The sequence below is a fragment of the Aulonocara sp. 'chitande type north' Nkhata Bay genome, linkage group LG14, assembly GCF_057382095.1.
Source record: "Aulonocara sp. 'chitande type north' Nkhata Bay isolate Kocher_YH1m ecotype deep benthic linkage group LG14, A_spYH_male_GT1.1, whole genome shotgun sequence".
Classification (NCBI taxonomy): Eukaryota; Metazoa; Chordata; class Actinopteri; order Cichliformes; family Cichlidae; genus Aulonocara; species Aulonocara sp. 'chitande type north' Nkhata Bay.
Genome location: NC_141357.1, coordinates 18,031,482 through 18,037,071, shown reverse-complemented (window position 1 = coordinate 18,037,071; position 5,590 = coordinate 18,031,482). Strand labels below are relative to the sequence as shown.

Below are 5,590 nucleotides of genomic sequence, written 5' to 3'. Positions count from 1 at the left end.
GTTTGCTAGTTCACCTTACTTGCATTAATTTAATAACATGGTTAGCCTACTCAACGTAAATTACACACCAACAACATTAAGCTACTCACGCAGAGAAGAACGGCTGCTGCTGCATCATCCTCCGTCATCATTTCTGCTACACTGGCAGGGCTAGGGGCCAGGACTCTACTCTTCGGGTTTTTGGGGGATGTTGCTAACTCCGGGTCCGATAACAGGAAAACCACCCGCAGTAGATGTGCTCGGTGTGAGGTCTCGCAGCAAGCTATCAAATACGGCGCATTTCTCGGCTTTTAACAAAACGCTACATGCCACCATGTGTTTCATCAGATTCGAGGTGTTACCTCCTTTGCACAGTATCAGCTTAAAGCACTTGTTGCAGGCTGCTGAGTTTGCATCTTTTGCTGTGACGTACAGCCAGACTTTGACCGCTTTGCTTTGGGCATTTTTAATCTGTAGCTCTGCTCTAAAAGAACGTACGTACCTGGGCCCGCCTACTACGCTCGCAAAGGTAAAATGATTGGCTAGTATCCAAAGTGTATGACATCTCAGGGAAAAAAAGCACCGAAATAAAGCACCGAAATGTGCGCTGCTTTTCGGTCTGGTTACTACCGTTTATGTCAGAACCGGATACCGGTACCCATCCCTACTTATCACCAAAAAGCCTTAGACTGAAAGAGTTCTGCTGTGATCTAGAAATTTATGATGCCTGGAGAGTAGCTCACCCAACCGATAGGGATTTCACTGTTTGTTTGTTTTTTGCCCTCATCAGAGTTTCTCAAGAATAGATTTGCTACTGTCATCCAGGACGGTGCTGGATAGGATGGAAGAGTGCTCAATAAGTACTTGTCCATTATCCAATCATTCATTAGTAAGTATAACTATTCACCCAAATTATTTTGTCCCTTATTCATGCTAATGGAGGAAGAATCCATACTTAATGAGCAGTGTTGGTCAAGTTACTTGAAAAATGTAATCAGTAACTAATTATTGATTACTTCCCCCGAAAAGTAATCCCGTTACTTTACTGATTACTTATTTTCAAAAGTAATTAATTACTTAGTTACTTAGTTACTATTTAAAAACACGATTTACAACCTGCATAGGTGATAAATCAAAAGATCTTTCAGCTCAATTCTGCTTTTTCTGCATAATGCATCATACAAAATGTAATCAAATGGAAAAAGTCTCTTTTTAAAACTTGTTTTATTAGTTTTAATCTTTTAAAAAATTTAATTATATGCAACATTCTCTGACTGGAAGAAATTTGTTTAACATTTAAACCTATTTTCTGCACATTCCAGCACATAAAATAAAATAGATTTTTGTGTATGTATATATGCAAGTCCCAGCTTCATTCAGTGGCCGGTCTCCACTATTTTGTTTAGTTATTCTTTTATCATGCTGTGATTGTTTTAGGGTAGCATCGTGGTAGGGAGTCTGGTCATTTTAATCATCGTTTGTTAATAAAGTGTTTTAATGAACTATTTTGCCGTCTCAACCCTGCTACCCTAGGTGCCTTCCTGATTTTATAGTTATGTTTTTAGTAGTTCCTCTTAATAAATTTTGATTTGTAAACTTCCTTTGTCTCACCTCTGCCGTTAATAACGAGTCTGTGGGCTTTGGTAGCCAGTGCAATACGTACATTGGCTAGAGAAATCTTTCCTGGGGTGTAACGCCCTCCCCCAGGTGGCGTTGTCAATATCTTAGTTGCCATCCCCGGTTATTCCTCATCGCGACATCACATAAGGAAGCAGCATAAAGTCTCCTTACAATTATTTCCCATAAAACTATTTTCAGCTGCTCTAACCATCTACAGCTTTTCACAGGGTAATGACTTGGTTAGCGATCTAATTTGCATAACTATAGTGCATTTCAGAAGCTATGTCCTAATTCATAGGCCGCATTCTTCCGAGGACCCAGGCTTTTTGGCCTATGTGGGCCGGGTCCTTTGAAGACTGAGAAGGCCGGAAGTGCGAGGCTGTGAAATGGGACGGTCTAGCCTTCAGATTTGCATCACCAACTGTCTCGATGGAGTTTAGCAAACTCGTCTGGTCTTCGCTCGCTAATATATAACAGGACATTGGAGTAAATTCTCGACCATCTCACACTTCTATTTAATCAGTTTTCTGTTTGACGTTTATTCAGCTGTGTGAAAACTTGAACTTTAATCACAGCCAAACCGATTTACTCACGAACACATAAAACACTGAAAAAAGCCACTGCTTTGAAATTCATATGAGCTGTTCGCACTAAAGTAAAAAGCACCATCACTTCATGCGGATAGCCCCTTTGGCGCCAGCTGCGGTCTCAAGGCTGGAGCTGAACAACAACACCCTGATAACGACTGTGTTTAGTCTGTTCCTTCCCATTCCATGCAAGGCCACCTGGGTTGGCTGGAAGACTGTTTACTTAGCCTAGCAGGGCGAAGGACACTGTCTCAGCTGAACTCTGGACACGCACACACTCATCCCCCCCTCCCTTTCCAAACCCCTTTCTACACTTATTCCCTTCTGATGCTGCACCCTTTACCCACCCCTGTTGCTTGTCATGTGTTTCTTTGGTGTATTACGAGTTTTTTCATGTGCTATGTGCAGAGGTGGGGTTTTTTGATCTCCCTGTTGGAGCTCAGTCTGGGGGGAGTTATTTTTCTTTCTCCTTATCTTTCCTCATGTGATGCATTTTCCATTGTTATACCTCTCTGACCTGTCTTCCCCATGTGATGGTTTGTGAAATGTATGTATGGTCGGAGGGTAAGATGGCGCCGCCATTGCATGCAATAGGTCGACAGCCTTATGAAATTTCCCTTTGTGGGACTAATAAAGGTATATCAATTCAATTTAACCACTCATGTGTCTAATTAGCCACATTTAGCTTACCGCTGTTGAGAGGGATGCTCAGTGTTTACGTGACGCCATGGCTCAGTAAACTCCCCGTTTTCACTCCGTACTCTACAACAACCAATGCAAACCATACTTGGTGAACAATATCAATTTAAATGGTATTTCACTCGTTAGAGGTTATTTTCTCCAGCTTACCAATAAAAAAAGTTTTAGGCCGTCTGCTGTGCTCGGATGTAGAAAGCAAGAGACTGAAAATATGGGAGCAGGCACTGAGGGAGAAGAACTGCCTAGAGCTTAAACAAGAGGAGTGGAATAAAACAATAGGCTCTCATCAGAGCTCATCAACACTTGGAAAAACGTAACTCTTGTTTAGCCAAAACACACATCACATATAAATCTGTGTCCCTTTTGTAACCCAGTTCCTAAAATCATCTCAAACAGAAAGAGAAGAAAAATTAAAACATTTAATGTTCATTGTTCTGTTCTTACTGTCCCTGTTAATGAAAGTGAAATGAGATCAAAATATTTATTTAAACATAGAAGGGATGCAGATTATATATGATATGCTCTGGTCAAACAAGGGTTAAGTTTTCTCAGAGGGTTGATGAGCTCTGATGAGAGCCTATTGTTTTACTCCACTCCTCACATGTCAGCCAATCGGTGAAGCTCTAGGCAGCTCTTGTCCCTCCTTAGTACCAGCTCCCAAGTTTTCAGTCTCTTGCTTCTACAGCCGAACAGAGCAGACGGACTAAAACTTTTGTTATCGGTAAGCTGGAGAAATTAACCTCTAACGAGTTAAAAGAAATACCATCTAAACTGATATTTTTCACAAATTATGTATTTGCACTTGTTGTTGTCAAGGGCAGAGCGAAACCGGAGGGTTTACTGAGCTGTGGCTCCATGTAAATGCTGAGCATCCACTCGACGGCGGTAAGCTAAATGTGGCTAATCAGACACGTGATGTGCGGAGTGTGGGTACAGTTGTTCGATGTCTCTGAAACGCTGTTGTTATGCTAGTTAGATCGTTAACTAAGTCATTAACATGTGAAAAGCTGTAAATGGTTAAAGCAGCTAAAAATAACTTTATGAGAGATAATTGTAAGCAGACTTTATCCTGCTTCCTGTTTAAATTTTGATGTCAATCAGTTGTTTTACAATACTCAGTATTGAACACTTGGAGGTAATTTTTAGTGTATTTCCACTTGTACTGGTAGGCCTATGGTACAAGCGGGATTAAGCACGTCTATTTTAATACTCCTATTTGTGGACTGAGTCCTTGTGTTTACGTGTTATTGAAATTGATTATTTGCACTTTGTTCAATTTCTGATAAGCATTTGCATATTATTCCATTTCTTAAAAGGGGTAATATACTTATTTATTTGTGATTAGATATATATGTACAGTGAGTTTATTTTGATCGATGTAATTAATGTTTACAATGAAAGTGAATTATATGGTGACTATAATTCCTGAATGTTTAAAACCTTGTAGATAATCTTTAATGTTACTGCAGGTTACAAATAATTGAACCTTGATACTGTGAAATTTTGGATATTGATACTTTGACCTTTGAAACTTGATATTTTAATGTTGTACAACATGACTGAACTGATGATGATTGAATTGATGATAGCTGATCTGAATAGTAGTTACTGCACTGTGACACTACTTTAGTTTAATTTGTGAGAGTTATCCTTGGCCATTGTTTATAGGTCAGGTTTTTATATGGGACGAATCCAAAGACCAGGTCAGCAATTCCAGAACCCAGAGTGTTCCAGTGTTCACTGGATGGCGAGCCAACCCAAGATCCTAGGAGACGATATACATATACACGCACACTCATTTGCACATTGATGGACTACAGTCCTCTACTGTACAAGTAGTACGGTAGGACAGACAATCACACACATACTCCTTGTCAGATGAATTCTATGGGCCCCACCGGTACCATTTGGACTTAAAAAAGACTAATTCTTTTACTTGTGCACAATTTTATTTAATTCTATTTTTTTTTGCTACTTTGGGGGAAATTTTTATACTTGACATTCTGTTAAAACCTGTTGTAATACTGTGTTGTTTACAAATTTCTTTTGCAAGGCTTAACATCACTAAAGTACTTTTAAAGCCACATAACTGTGTTTGTCTGGTTTCTCTGCCATTCGTGTACCAGAGCTCTAAGAGTCGTTCTCAGTCTTCTGACACTAGCCCAAATTGCTTATTACTTTGGTAATTATCCATCGGTACTTTATGTAACTCCACGTAAGTGCTACAAAAGTGGCGAGCCAGCCAGGAGCTCTTTGGTGCATGAATATCAGCAGTGAAACCTCCTTAAAGTGTGTATTGTCATTGAAACATCTTTTGCTATTGCCACAAGATGGATTTTGTATTGAGCTCAGGTATCAAAGTCCCCAATGCAGTAATTGTTAGTGGTACACTCAATTCATTGGATGATGAAGGGGTTCTTGACTTTTTGAAGCAGTATGGTACCTTTAGAGCCGTCCCAGTTGTAGATCCAAACTCAGAATTTTTCAAAAACCTGATCGTCGAGTACCGAAGTGGTAACGCCATTGATGCCTTAACTGATCTTTTGCCATACACATATGAAGTTGAAGGGAAGCCCGGTGTAAAATACCATGTAAGAGCTCTCTCCAGCGTTTACACTGCCATGGTGGGTGGCAGTGCTACTAAGTCCTACTTAGATGAAATAAAGCAGGTGGCAAAACTGAGTGGCAAAAGTTTTGAAGAGGTA

The 5,590-nt window shown here is 40.0% G+C and overlaps 1 long non-coding RNA gene across 2 annotated transcripts; it reads left to right on the top strand.

Annotated features, from left to right (window-relative positions):
• Positions 1-3,295: 3,295 nt before the first annotated feature.
• Positions 3,296-5,274, top strand: LOC147314407 (uncharacterized). 2 transcript variants are annotated; one of them, XR_015124659.1, is made up of 3 exons: positions 3,296-3,606; positions 3,707-3,770; positions 4,554-5,274. It is a non-coding gene; the product is annotated as an uncharacterized LOC147314407 (long non-coding RNA). The 2 variants fall into 2 exon arrangements; XR_015124658.1 differs by having other exon boundaries at positions 3,702-3,770.
• Positions 5,275-5,590: the final 316 nt, after the last annotated feature.